The following is a 15,310-nucleotide window of genomic DNA, read 5'->3' on the forward strand; positions in this document are numbered from 1 at the left end:
CGTTGAAGGATTCTAAACCGGCTAAATGATGCTAATGAGAAGGGCCGGCGGGGGTTTTTCTTATGATGATGGTAAAGTTAATAGTGCGCGAAATTGGAAAAAAGATTGATCGATTGTGGAAAGTATTTAAAAGCTTTAAGAATTTGGGGTTTTTCAGATAAAAAGATTGAATACACCAGATGTTTGATTATTCCGAACTTGTATTCAGCTCCCTAATTTACTAATTAAGGAAATATATTTAGAAACAATTAGTTTTGTTAATTAATGCGTTGTAATGCTTCTTTGGTCATATAAAAATAGCATTTTAATATATTTTAAACCTTTCAGCCATGAATATACGAATTTTTGTTCAATAAATCTCAAATTGAATGGATTTGTATGGATTTTTCCTCAACAAATTATACTAAAATCTCTAAAAGTGTTAACCTAACGAAGAAATTATGCGTTCCAAATATATGAACTGTTTAGCATTAATTTACTTATCCCATCTAAGCTTATATATGATTCAACAGCTTATATGATTAAACAAATGCGAAGAAAAAGGTAGATAATGCATCTACCAAGACCTTTTACCAAGACCCAAAAGCTGCTGTAGACCATCCTTTTTACCACCTTGAGTACATTTGTCTTTGCATTTCTCCCTTTTCTTCGTGAAGAAAGAAATGTCACCCCATGTCACCTACTACTGGATGCCTACGGGCGTCGGCACAGCATCGTCAGCAAGAGCAGCGACTCTTAACTCTCGCACTCTCGGTTGTATCGGCTCGAACGGACGATGCAATCATCCCCCAGGGAGCGGGACCGAGTCACACTTCGTTAGCGACCGAAGTTAATTGCTCAAGAAATGCACTCGAGGTGTATACCTCGCCTTGCATCCCCTCCTACCTACTACCTGCCCTGTTGTGTGTCACAGGAAAAATCGTTGGAAAAATGAACGACGAAACACAAATCTGAAGCACATAACATAACCACGAATCGTGTAGCGTTCCTGGTCAAATGTAGGCCATCCTGGGGCTCCCATCTAATCATTAAGGTTCTCTCTCTCTCTCTTTCTCTCTTTTTCTTCTTCTCTCTGTCTCACTGCTAGTACGTAACGAGAAAAGGGGGGTCAGGCCCCTACTCGGACAACGGTCCTTTCCGCGCACGACACATCTTTCGTCGTGACGCTCGCTGTCGATTGATGGGTGTTGCCCGCTGTCTGGCTTACGGAAAGTGCCGTAGCATCTTTATCCTTCAGTTTTGTCGTAGTTGTTGTTATTGCCTCCTTGGTCATTTCGGTCGTCATCGTCTCGGGGCCTGTCAATCAGCCAGCCGTGCGGGCCGCGATCTGCAACTCGAACTGGTGTCGGGCTAGCTAGATACACAGCACGTCCAGGACATTTCTTGACTTAAAGTCACATTTTGGGAAGCACAGGGTGGCCTCATTTGTGTGAGTGTGTTTTTTCTCCCCCTGCCGAGGAAATGGTCACTTTTTTTTTGGATTTTTCAATCAGCATTTGATTTGCGTTTGACAGATGCCTTCCGGGCTTGAAAGTGTGATGTTGCATTAACTGTTTTTTCTACTATCTCTCTCTCTCTCTCTCTCTCTCTCTCTCTCTCTCTCTCTCTCTCTCTCTCTCTCTCCAATAAAGACATTTTAAGGTAATTGATTTAGAGGATAATTAGATTTGGAGAAAGCAACTAATGCTTCAACATGTTCCGCTGCGGATGCCGCTCAATCCAATCATTTGCTACGTTTATCGACCTCCGCCGCGACCAAAAAAGGCATCTCAGGAGGCCCGCGAGATAGAGATAGTGAGAGATTATTTTTAAAAACAGTTGCACCCCCCCCCTCCAACAGCGAGAACAGCGGTGTGAGACGTTTGTTGTACCAACACAAAGCGTGTAAGCGTATGTACTCGTTCAATCTTTGGCGATTGTTTCGTTCGATGGATGCCGTTGTCTGTTACGATTCTGAAGCGATCGTTCCGTTTGATCGCGATCGCCACAAAGCATGGACAGCGGCGGAAATATGACAAGTTTGGGAGGGTGGTCTTGGGTCACCCGAGGGGGGTGGGGGGGTGGGTGCAACGGTTGTGTAAACAACGGAGATGTATTATCAAACGGAACCCCGCGGGGCGGCGTCCCGTCGAAACCGTCACCACGGCAAACGGAGAACCCAACCCAACCACCAAGCAACAAGTGGTGAGTTACTCTCACTCACTCTCTCTCTCTCTCTCACACTCTGCTGTTCTCGCATGCCTACTCTTTTCACCGCATAGCGAAACGGCTACGACACACCATGATGCTGTTGCGCAGGAGCTGCTGCCGCGGCGTACTATGGCGAGGTTTACTTTGCCTTTGGGAGTGTGGGTGTGTGTACACAAGATGTGTTCGGTCGAATCCAAGTGGGGCGTATAGGAAAGGACGCCATGATTTAGCGTGTGGGTCGTTGGTGTTTGTTTGCGATGGCGGTTGTGGCTACTTTGTAGCGTAGTGCAAGGAAACACAAAGCCCGTCCGGCCCGTTCTTGCAGCTAGTGGAACGCTTGGACAATCATCATGGCGGAGGAATTATAATGCGTGATGATAGTGACGTTATTTACGTTGGACGGAGGATCATTCCAATAGGAGGATCACGCCTTTACAATGTAGAAACTCTAACACTCACTCCAACTATTTTAAATGTAATATTGTTATTAAGGGATATTAAGAGAAACTGTTAAGAGATGCAGGAAAGTCTTGTCGCTGTTTATGAGCTTTCATCTGTGCATGATCTTGGGTGCATGATCTGTCTTATGATGTTGTGAATGTAGATCTACACTATGATTAATACTTTACCATCTGGCATCTGTGTTCATATCGTGTTGACTCGTGCCAGTCTTCAACGCAATTTCGTTTCGACATTCTCTCTCTCTTGGACATAGCCACAAAATGCTTACCCCGTTCTAAAGATGTCACCCTACCATCGATCAACTTTGTTGCACACGGGGAAGGGACAACAAAATAGTGCCCCACTCTACGTCCCAAACATGTTTACAAACTGCACTCTAGCTGCGCCATACACTCTTTTGTCCCTGTGCTGTCGATAAGTGGACGCTCTGTGCGCTCTGTGGCTTCAGTTTGTCCTTCGATGAAGCCGCCCGCCCCGGCAGACGATTGACAAAAAGGGCATATCTGTCATCTTTGCCCCCCTTACCGTCCCCAACCAACCCATTGCCGCTGGTTTATCAGTATCGGACGCCAAAAGAATAAGGCCAGACAACAACAACAAAAATTGCCACGCCATGTAGTAAACCGTTTAACGCCGGTGGGAGTTATGTAGCTAAAAGAGGGACGAAGATAAATAAAAATGAATGCATTAGGTAATTTATTAGGCTTAAAATCGAGCGATAAAACTCGCGTTCGTTTGTCCTTCTGCCGTTGATTTCGTTTACTTTACTTTCTCGCTCTCTGTCTCTCTCTCTCTCTCTCTCTCTCTCTCTCTGTCTCTGTCTTTCTCTCCGTCATCCCTCATCGCTCATTCAGCCAAGGTATTTCCTACTCGACTGCTACAGCAGCGCCTACCTTGGTGGTGACACTCATTTGCCAAAAAAGAAAAATCCCCAACCACCAATTAGAAAGAGAAAAAAAAGAGAAATGCTTGACATCTTACTTGACCGGACCCCGAACCTACTGCGTTCGATGAGAACAAGCGAAGAAGAAGAAGAAGAAGAAGAAAAAATGCCTCGACAACGACGACGCCGCACACTGTCGAAGCGCACGATGCGCGGCCGCCGCCATGTACGTCGACGACATCTCCTCTTTGCGCCGTGGCCGTTTCAAACGCAGCAGCGCAGCGGACAACGCCACTTTTCCGCGGTGAAAAGCAGCCGACGAAGGGGGGTCGGGTCGAGCGATTGCGCGTGTCGCACCGGTGGCAAAGCGTCACACCACCACCACACAGCCAAGGACGATGGGATGGGTGGCGTTGGTCGTGATGGGGGATCGCGTTGGGGAGACGCTGTTGTGTCATGAGCGATTAAACCGAAAGCGCAGAGGATCGCGTACTATTCCCCCCCCCCCCTCCCCTTGTGAGGTGATCAAACCAAAGAGAGGCTTAAGTGAAGGGGAGGAGGGTATGTACCGACAGACACATACACTTTAACACCAAACGACAAACGGTACACGACGGTACGATAGCGAAGCGTCGATGGAATTAGCGGCGTTGCTATTTTTAAGTATTGAGAACAAATGTATAAATAACAACAAACAAACCGAAACGAAAACAAAGAAGCAAAGCGCTGTTTCTAGTCGGTCTAGTTGCAGCCAAAACGAAGACGACGACGACGCGGGAAAGAGGCACACAGAGGGGGAAGAAGAAGAAGGCAAACTGATACATGGAGGTGTTGTCTGTAGCCCCACCACAAGCCGGCCACAATCTAGCAAGGAAAATCAACAACAACCACAGCAGCCGAGAGAGCGCGTCCGCAAACAAACACACACAATACACAATAGCAGGCGTTACAGATTGAAAGCGAAAGAGCAAAACGAGCACAACTGACTTGCGTTTGCTTGCTCTGGGTTGTACTACCGTGGCTATGTCTCGGTGTCGTTGCTTCTTTTGTCACCTTTTGTCATTGCCTGTGTGATCGGGAGCGTGTTTGTTTCCTTTCTAGTCGTTGTTTTTGAGCGCTTTACAGATTTAGAAGGTTTTGTTTAATTAAGTTTTTTGTTTCATCTTTTCCATCACTGTTTTATTTGTATTCTTTCATTTCGTTCTGTTCTGATTTTGGTGATGTTATGTAGTTTTTTTTTAGCTTTATGAATATGTTTTTTTAAATTTGAAATACTTTTTTATCTTTTTTTCGTCTTTACTAGGTCTGTTTCTGATCTTTCGACACCAATTACTATCATTTGTCATTTCTTTTTCGTAACTTTTAATCAATATTTGTTTTCTTTTTATCTTTGTTACACGTTTAAATGTTTTTTTTTGATAAATTCTCAATGTTTTCATATTTTCTTTTGCTGTTTTCTTTTTATTTTATTTCGATCATGTTTTACATTTGTCTGTTTTGTGATTTTGAGTTTGTTTTTCTTGAATTTTTCGTTTAAACCTTACTTTGCCCTTTTACTTGGTCTTTTGTCGAATTTCCTACACCGAAAATCATCGTTTCTCTCAACTTTTCAATCAACGTGTGTGTGAGCGGCTTAATTGGTCCCAGCCTGCCGCTCCTGTGACATTCCTGCCCTATTTGCCACCACCGCGGTGGCCACAATGTCTAATGCTTTATCATGTTTTGTCGCACGTCCGCATCGGGTGTTGGTCCCGGTGCGCTATTCCTACAAGTTTGTGTGTCCACCTCTGTTCGGCCCGAGAGAGGGAGAGATGCTACGTAAAAGGGTGCACGCAAAAGGGCGACGATGTTTAACGACGCCCAAAATTTGGTTATGCGTTCGCGTCCCATTCCGCTTCCGCGGTCTGTGTGTGTGTCTGTGTGTTTCGCAGGACGGTGGATTAATTAAATTAAAACGCACAACCGTGGCACCGAGCGCATTCAACTTTTGTTCGAATTCTAGCACTACTGGTGGTGCTGGTGGTGGTGAAGTTTGGTGGAACGTCGTCGTGTACCTCTTTACGTTTTGTTAGCCATGTTCGATTCGAAACACCGGCAAGGTACGGTGGCTGAAGGCACGAGAAACATGAAGTTGTACAACAGAACCGACGATTTTAAGAGATGTTGGACCCTTTGGGGCTTTGGTTGATCCTATAGTTGATCTGATCCTATAGTTGATCCTCAATGCTTCTTCCCTTAAATCTTCGGAACAGAGTTTAGTGCTCGTTGAACTGATATCTTCGTTTTCACCACGTACACTAACACGTAATCATCAGCCATAATCTCGTATGTAGAGCCGTCTGATGTCCATCCAATGTCTTGATGTCTTGGTAGCTCATCTCTGGAGCTCATGTGCAATAGTTAGCAAAAGTTGCACTGTAAATTGTAAATTGTAAAAGACAAAACTCTACAAATTCTGTACGATAAAAACTTGCTTGCCGACGACAAAAGCGGAACCATCAACACCGATGATGTTGTTTTCGTTGGGGCAGCATTTCACTGGTTGTATTTGTCGTTTCTATTACCGTTAAGTTTCAAATGGTCTAAATTTATGTTCAACCTTGAAACTGCGCGTAAATAAATCTTACGCTTCGTCCTTTTCTATGTACCAGCAGCTCTTACCACCACCACCGAGAAGGGTCCAACGTTTTTAGATCCATTCTGAACAATGTTTCCGTTTTTATCAACAATTTGCTCGCTTTAAATGCTCGTTTTCATCTTATTTTATCCCCTCCCAACCACTAATTTTGTTGGCTCATCTTCGGAAGCATAAACAGATTCATCCCAATCCGGTGGGGGAGGATGTTGGGGAGGGTGAGGATTCGCGCGATTTGTCACAGGAAATAAATTAGAGCAATCGGCAAATGGGCATCGAGTCCCCTAGCTAGCTAGTCGGGCATTACAAGCACTGACACGCCTGACATCCCGGCGGATAAAGGCGGATCGATTAGCACGTGTCAGTGACACAAACGGGAAGAAAGACATAGAGAGAAAGAGAGAGAGAGAGAGAGCCGGTGTTCGAGAAAAGACCTCCGCTCCTTGGTCGTCTGGTACAACCTGCACGATCTGTCTTTGTAGCGTCTGTCTTGTTGTACGAACCGGAAACACTTACCCCGCAAGCTCTCTATTAGCTAATAAGAGGTGGTGGTGGGAAGCAGGGAACCAAAACTGTCAACTGATGCGGCGCTATAAACAGCATCTTGGTTTGTTTGGTGCCGCGGCGGTGTACGGAGAAGAAGGAAACCCTTTCTTTTTTTTGCTTTTGGTTAGGAGTTTGCGTAGCCATGGTGTGCTACGATTTGATAAGCGTTGGCTGGGGGATGCTGAGATACGCTCGGTTGTGCTAATGGTTTCGGTGACATTGAAATTCTTTCGCTATGCGTGTGCGGTGTGCCTTTAGATGTTGGGGACGTTGGGGTTGGATATTTGGAGGACAGATTTTTTGACACCGTCCGTGCGTTTAGAAGAGCGTCCGGAGCGTTTGCGTATTCTTCTCTTCTGCTGCGGACGGCGTTGATTTGTTAATACGCAGCACGCGAAATGGTTGGTGTAGGTATTTTATCGCAGATTAATCCGCTCACTGCTGTTTCCCCTCCCCTGGGTGGATGTTGCCCTGTATTTTCTCTGGGTTTATGGGTTTCATATTTAGAATCAGGAGGTGTGATCTCTTTTTTTTTGCATAGCTGGGAAGCTTTGGGTAGGAATGAAAGTCAGTTGAGGCAATCAAACGAGCGTCTATGTGATGTAATTTTAGTGTTTGACGCTTGATACGGAAAAGCAGGATAATCGTTTGCGAGCGGTGATTTAGTTTCGGTGTTAACTGAACATAAAAGTTGATTTATATGATGATGATCAATATAATTCCACCTTAAAATGTGACGAAAATGTTGCATCATTTTCACAGCCGTTAACTTGTTTAGTAATAAGATGCTAGTTAACAATTCTTTCTACTTTCTACAGTTCTTTGACTTCCATTTTCGTTTCGCTATCCTGGCTCTATCATCTTACTTGTGTTGTCTGTGTTACTAATTGCTTGTTGCCCAGTATACGTTGTCGGGTTAGATTTAAGTTATTTGTTTGTTATTATTAATTCTAAGTTTTAGTTTATAAGTTTCCCTATATTTAGCCCTCTGAGGCAGATATTTGTAGCAAAATAAAAATAAACAAATAAATAAATAAATATTATACGTGTTCTAATGGTTCTATTCTAGGTACAATGGCAAATGCGCCAGCTTCTGCAAGATCAAGCATGTGGTTGTCTAAATTGTCCCATTCTTTAACAGAGATTGAAGTGGAAATGGAAATTTAGAGTTTTTGCACTACAAGACTGCCTAATACCTAATGCCTAATACAAGACAAGCTGAAATAGGATTTTTAAAGTATCAACTTCTTCCCATTGTCACGAGCCAAAATTATACGGAAATGTGGACAAGAGTTATGCAAAAAGTGTTCAATTTGATGGCAAATCGTATCCATCCGCTGGAGATTTCGTTTGCCTTAAGTCACTGAAACTCAAGCCACACTAGTGGAACAACCGACAGGCCCTTGGCCGACAGTGGTTGTTGTGCCAAATTCTGTTACCTGGGTATAAGCAATTGATTGGTTATTGTTGTTATTCAATTATGTTTCCTACGTGTTTGTTGTGGGTCTCTATGTCATTACAAAATTCAAAATTTTGTTTTCTCCAGTTCTTGTACTCTTCTGTGTTGCAGTGAATGGTTCAATACGATTAGGAATGTTAAAGTGTCGCCCGGTTTTCTTCCAGTCCAATATGGTCCACCAAATCCATGACAAACCCACGTAGTATATGCAATGGCAGTTCAAACAAAAGCGCACATGTTTGTTGCTTACCAAGGCGTCCTCTCTTTTTGACAGAAGTGCGCTAATACCCACAGCTAAAGAGTGCGGTAATGACGTTTCGCTTCATAGCCGTGAATGAAATGTGATTGCAGGCAAGTGGCCGCTGCCGTTCTTCTGCCAATGCTGTGTCGTTGTTTTGTAGACCATCCCCCCCTGCTGCCCCATCCCCCTCTTGTAAACCATCGCCCTGGTAAATCCTCTTTTTTTCCGGTGAAGGGAGAAAGCGAAACGGGAAAGATATCGAAAAGGTGAATCGAATGCATCTCTTCGCCCTCTCTTATTCATTTCGCACAAACGGGCGAATGGTCTGTGTGTGTGTGTGTGTGTGTGTGTGTGTGTGTGTGTGTGTGTGTGTGTGTGTGTGTGCAGTTATTGGTTGGCAATTATTACACCCACGCGTATTGACCATTTAGCTGACCGGTTGTGGGAAACGGGGAAAGGGGAAGAGAGGAGACAGGGGTGATGGTACTTAAAAACACATTTTCACCTGTCCAGGGGTTGGTTATTGGGTTGGAGTTTGCTCGATATTTGGCCATTCAACAACGAGAGAGAGAGAGTGAGAGATAGAAAGAGAGAGAGATATATAGAGAGAGACGCGAGCAGGCTTGTGTGAGTGTGTGTTCCTGAAATCAAAATTCAAGCTACGAGAGACCTTAATGTACCGTGCAGTTAATGGACCGGCACCGTCGGTCACTACCCCTTGTTGCTTTTTTTTAAGGCGGGGAGGTGTTGATGGTGGTCGTTGAGAGCTCCAGAAGGGTTTACCACGGATCCGCGACCATGTTCTCCATGCGCCACCGAAGCGCACCAGAAAACGATCGATTTCCGGTTGTGCTGTGTTGTTGCTGTTGTTGTGGGAAGTTCAAGTGCTTTTGCGCTGGCGACGGGAATTTTCGGATGCTTCCGGAGGGGGGGAGGGCCGCTCTCAGCCCCTGGAAGGAAAGCACACTGAAGCGTTTAAAATAAGGGAGAAAGGTGTACATCCGGGAAGATTGTTTGTGTGTGTTGCTTGGGTTACGTTGGTCCATCTGTCTCAACAGAAAGCACTAAACGCTCGGAATTGTGTGTGAAGCAAGGCCAGAGGATGCGGAAGCAAACGCCAAACCCCGCAGCTCCCATTGCAGCAGCCCCTGCATCATGCAATCGCAGCGTTCGGGTTGAAAACGTGCTCACGGCATTTGGCATTTGTGTGTGTGTGGTGTAATTCCTCTCTCTGATCCCCGGTACGCTTCTCACACCGAACACCGAATTGCGTGTTGTGTGTTTGTTAGCTTGCGGTTTTATTAACCTTATTACACGTTGGCGTTGGCTGGCCCCCCCAAACAAGTTGTTACCGATCATATCGGCCCCAAAATCGGCTCTGTGCACTGTGAATGTGTTGGTTTCCTGGTGCTTGACAGGATTGCCGGGCGGATAGCGCGTCGACACCGCCGGCAGTTTCGCTCTCTCTCTCTCTCTCTCTCTATCGCGCGCGCGTCTGTCTCGAGTTCGAATCCAGGTCGATGCAGGGATCCGCTCCGAAAAGTTATGCGTCGGTATGGGTGTGTTTTTGTCGTGTGCGCTGTGATCGTAATGCGCGGGGCGGCTGGTACACGTTGCAACACAGCACTGTGTGTGTGTGTGCCCTGACGGGTCGCCAGGGGGGTGGATTTCTGATAAGTGCTATCGCTTCGCATCGCGCAACAACCTCCATACCCCCCCTCCCGTTGCGTACACTCTTCCATACCAAAATACACACCCATACACTCATCATACACATCCGTTCGGTTGCGTTTTTCTCAATTGAAAGTGAGAGCACTGCTGCCGCGGGCGCTCGATGTGCGCAAGCGAGAGAATGAGCAGACGATAGAAGAAGAAGAAAAGAAAAACGACAAAAACAACAACAACACGCAGCCAAAAACGGTCTGCAAAATGCAGCACGCACGCACGCACACAGCCACAGGCGGCGTGTAAACATTGGCCGCATTCTCAAAACACAACCCTTCGCCGCCGCCTGCTGCTAACGGTGTTTGTTGCTTTGCGACTTTCGCTCTCTCTCTCTCTTTTGGTCTGCGCTCTGCTTGTGTGTGTGTGTTTTCGCTCCGGTGGAATGTTTGAACCATCGTTCTCCACCTTCCTACCCCTTCCGCCGAACCGCACTGTGCACAAGCGGGAAAGCAGAACGACAGCCGGTCGAAAGAGGGAATCAAATCGAATTATCGCACCTCACGCGGGCACACATATACACATAGCAGCGTTGCTTCTTCCTATTTTTTTTTTAAATGCACTCGTGTCAACGGGCTGATCGTTAGATAAAATGGTGTAAAGCAGGAAGCGGGGTTGCGCGTGGTGCAGGTGTGGTGGAGCTTCTGCTCGCGGGGCACAGGCGGATTTGTTTACACTTGTTTGTATACGCGCGCGCGGCCGTGTGAGATGATTCCACCCTTGCACAGCAACACGCACACAAATGAGTGCGCTGCTCGCACGTGTTGTCTCGCTCTGTCGACCGGTATTTTGGCGCGTCCGTGTCGCTGCGAGTGTGTGTGTGTGTGTGAGGTGTGCTGCGACGGTAACTATAGCAACAGCTGATCGACGAGCACACCAAATTCCATCCAACGGTGGTGTGCTGCAAACAGCAACACACTTACTCTCTCTCGCTCTCTCTCTCTGTCACACACTCTCGCCCGCTCTCGCGAATATCTCTTCGCCGTCTGGTGAGCGACCGCACTCGAGTAACAGAGAGGGCGATAGTTTGTGGTTGCGCGAGCAAGAAAGAGAGAGAGAGAGAGAGAGAGCGAGCGCACACGCTGTGGGTAAATTTGTTTGTGCTCGAATGCGACGAGCGCCAAACATACGCACACACCCAGCCATGCTCTGGTTTGTCGGCCCCGTTTGTCGGGTTAGCCTCACTTTTTCACCCCGACTGTGCGGTGGCATTTCATTTCAGTTTGAACCGTCGTAACGCGCGCGCGTGTGTGTCCGCCTCTCTCGGTCCGTCCGTGCCCGGAGAGTTTCTGTGTGGCAGCCGATCGGCTTCCGGCGGCGTTTTGTTATCCAAGACGGCAGTGTGTGTGCGTGTGTGTGGGGGGTGACTGCGTGTACAGGTTTTACAACACCTTAAACGGATCAAAACCTGCCCCCGCCCCGGTACACACTTCGTGACAAACACACGCACGAAAAAAGGCACAGTTCTGTGTGCCAGTTGGGCCCATTTGACACACGGACGTCGTACGTTTTGTCCCAAGGTTTCCCTGGGTTACCTCTCACAGGAGCTGTGCACGCGTGTGTTTCTGTGTCTGCTTGCGTGTGCGCGTGTGTGCGTTTGTTACATGATGGAGAAGGATTCAAACGATTACGGTGCACACCTTGCTCCAGTGCCGTGAAGAGTGCCCTGTGTTTGATCCCCCCATACCCCCAGTTTGTGGTTTATTTTCACATCGCCTTTTGGGTGCTGAAGTGTCTGCTGGCGTGTACAAAAAACCGGACACACGCAGTGTGCGGTGTGTGCGTGTGTGCGCTTCCGCTGCGTGGTGTGTGGTGGTACCTGTGGCGTGCGCACGCGGGGCAGTAGGAAAGGAGCAACCTGCCCGACTGTGTGTGCGGCGAACGCGAAAACGGCTTGTGTGTGTGTGCGTGTGTGTACGTTGTGCACGGTGTGCGTTTTTGCGAAAAGTTTTGGAAGTAAAACGTGGCCAACAGACACACACACACGTACGGTGGCCCCCGGAGAAGGGAGGTGGCCGGGGTAAACGCACGCATTGCAGCCCCCGAGGTGGTGGTGTCCTCCACACAGTGCCATCGCCGCCGCTGGCTCCGCCAAAACGCATCACGCTTTTATTGAAGCGAAATAACATATCGGTAAGTATAAATGCCTGCCTCTGACGCGATTCGTGCCTTTACTTGTGTCTGGTGTGTGCGTGCGTGCGTGTGGTGTGCTAGTTTCGCGAAAAGTGTGTATGTGTGTATGTGTGTGTAGCTGTGTGTTGTGTACAAATCGATGCGTGTTCGATCTAGGGTAGCCCAAAGGAGGAAGAGTAGGCCGAAATGTACAGAAATGTCACTTTCCTGGGCATGACAACATGGTAGCGTTGCTTTTATCGTGGTCAAAAAAAAGCGGGTCGGTGGAAAGAGGCAGGGGGCGACTGAAGGGCGACTAGGAGAAAGCAGTGTGTGTGTGTGTGTGTGTGCGTTGTGAAGCAATTTTTCCCTACACTCTTTCTGTGTTTATTGCTATATACGCGTGTCGGGGCGGGCCAATCGCAGGGGCCAATCAGTTGTGGGCACCTCGTCTTGCGCTGATTAAACTGCTTTATTCAGGGTTTACATTGTCCGCCCTTCCTCCCGCCCTGTTGGCAAAGTACAGTTTCATCCCCAAGCATCGTGACGTCACTGGAACCGTGTCGAAAGTTCCCAAAAGCAGCGCCAGCGTGGGGTGGAAGTAAAAAATTGAATTGAATTAAAACACAAATCAAACAAACCAGATACAGAAAGCAGGAGAGAGAGAGAGAGAGAGACTAGAAGAGAGACTGAAAAAAAAATGGAAAAGAGTGCAGTTTTTTTCTTCTCTTTAGTACGTACTTCCTTTTCTAACAAGAGAAAAGTGAGCTTTGATGGTCCTTTTTTGTGAATTTTGTAGCTGCTGTACTGCTCAATTTGCTTTCCGGCTCCTTGACGACGCAATGTTGTGTGTGACCTCCCCATTCCACCAGCCCCCCCCCCCCCTCAACTCTCCCCTAAGCTTTCGTAGAATTTGTCCCATAATACGTTTGTATTGGTCAGTGATTGAGGCGACAGTGGGAAAAGCAAGCTGGAAAGGGCTCCTTCCTTATTGGGGCGAGCGCGCGTCATATCCTGCTTTCTCCCGACACACACACACACACACACACACACACACACACACACACACACACACACTGCGACAGCGCATCGGCGTTGATAAACCCGTTTCGCAATCCGCAATCAACTACGTTGTGTGTGGTTTCTCCACTTTGGTTGCCTTGGGTTTTGTCGTGTACTTCTTTGCGCTTGACAGGGCAGAGGCATTTTTGAGGGTGAAAATCAGTGAACGCATGCCCCCCTTCCCTTTCCCTGACTGGTGTTCTCATCAAAATTCTGCGTCCATCTTTCGTGTGTATGTGTGTGTGTTGGAGTGTTTGTCGCTATGTGTGGTGTCATTAATTTATGCGAAAGGCCATCGAGGGGGGTAATGATTGGCTAAATGGCACAGCACTTTGAACTGCCGGTGTGCGTGTGAGGATTTTTTTTATTGCTAATTCTCATCATCATCATCATCATGATCATGAAATGCGTTTCTTTCTAGTGTGTAGTGAGTGTGCCGTTTGTTATTTTCTTCTCGAAACAATCCCGTTTACATTATTGCAGCTTTGAAAAGAGAGCGAGAGATAAAAACCGTAGAGAGAGAGAGAGAGAGAGAGAGAGAGAGAGAGAGAGAGAGAGAGAGAGAGAGAAGAGCAAAATGTTACATTACCCAATATGGTACGACATCTACGCCATGTGTGTGTGTGTGTTTGTCTGTGCGCTGGCTGCTGATTGGAAAAACCGGAAACATTGCGTCTGGTGAACTCCTCTCCCCTTTCACTGGAAAAACCCCTAAAAAGGACCCCCACGTCTGATGCACACACACACGCACAGTCACAAGCGCACACGCGGGAGAGCCTCTCCCGCAGAGTAGTGCTCGTTGCTCGGTGCTCGTAGCTGTGATGGAATGGTTTGTCGTGCGTGTATGTGTCGGGCGCCCGCAGTACAAGTGACGCGGAAAATCCTCCGACCACCAAGCAGCGTCGCCAGGAATTGAGAAGAGTTGTTGTTGGTGGTGTTGTTATTGTTGTTGGTTGGCGTACGGCCGTGTGCGAACATAACTGCCCGCTGTTGTTACCCTTACATCATCATCACACCGTGTGTTTACGCATCATCTAGCGTGTGCGAGCGAGCGAGCGACTGTGTGTGTGTAGGTTCTTGCCGTGTTTTGTCCCGTTTGTGTTGCTGGCAGATTGCGCAGCGGCCGCACGAAAATTGTTTGTTTTTTTTTTTTTTTTTTTTTACTACTGCTCTGTTGCTTGAGTGTGTGCGTACGTATGTGTACGTGTCCGCGTTTTGCTAATGTGCGCTTTGACTGATGGATAGCCGTGTGGGTCCGTGCGTGCGTCTGTGTGTGTGTGTTGGTACGGTTGTTTTCTTTTCCTTAGCAACCGATCAAGAAAATCTGTGCTAATCTTTCCACCCCTTTCCAGCCGCCTACTTCTTGTTTGTTCCACAAACACACTCACACACACTGCAGTGTACTGCAGCTGGGATGGTTAGGGAAAAGTTTTCGCTCAAAAAGCGTTCGCTGAGTCTCTCTCTCTCTCTCTTCTTTTTGCCACGGTCGAGACACTGCGTCATCGGTGTGTTTGTTGTGCTTGTGGGCATCGGGGAAGGAAGAATTGGTTCGATGACAACACCTATTTGGCAGTTCCTTCCGGCGACACGTACCATAGCCAGCATGTATGATGGTGTGTGCACGCTCGTTTGTGTTCCCTCCACCGCCTTTCCTCTTACACGCAACCCTCCTCCCCCCCCCCCCTAACACATACACACACACACACACACACGCACACAGACGTGCGCAAGTAAGGACGATGCAGAGAGACACATGACGTGATGGTGTAAGAAGGGGAGGTTGGAGTTTAACGCGTTTCCATGGCACACACACCCAGTTTGGGGATGTTGCTATGATGATGTGTTTGCGAGAAATTGGAACTCTTTACGGTGTGTGTGTGTGTGTGTGTGAGAGAGAGAGAGAGAGAGAGCGCGCAATTTGACAGATATTACAACTGTGTTTGTGTATGTGTGTGTGGTCACAGTTTTGGTTCTTTTGCTTATCATCAGCAGCACCAA

At 47.3% G+C, this 15,310-nt stretch overlaps 1 protein-coding gene across 5 annotated transcripts in view; it reads left to right on the forward strand.

Moving 5' to 3' along the window:
- The window catches only part of LOC120961588 (serine-rich adhesin for platelets), an 83,100-nt gene that overhangs the window by 38,493 nt on the left and 29,297 nt on the right, over window positions 1-15,310 (forward strand). For 3 of the 5 annotated variants that reach the window (XM_040385393.2, XM_049606348.1, XM_049606349.1), the window contains exon 1: window positions 11,356-12,271. The exons of 1 other annotated variant lie outside the window; for it this stretch is intronic. The gene's annotated coding sequence lies outside the window, so the exon portion shown is untranslated. Of the gene's footprint in view, window positions 1-11,354; window positions 12,272-15,310 lie in introns of those variants that run through there. One more of the 5 variants, XM_049606347.1, reaches the window with a different exon arrangement.

Source organism: Anopheles coluzzii, chromosome 2, assembly GCF_943734685.1.
Source record: "Anopheles coluzzii chromosome 2, AcolN3, whole genome shotgun sequence".
Lineage (NCBI taxonomy): Eukaryota > Metazoa > Arthropoda > Insecta > Diptera > Culicidae > Anopheles > Anopheles coluzzii.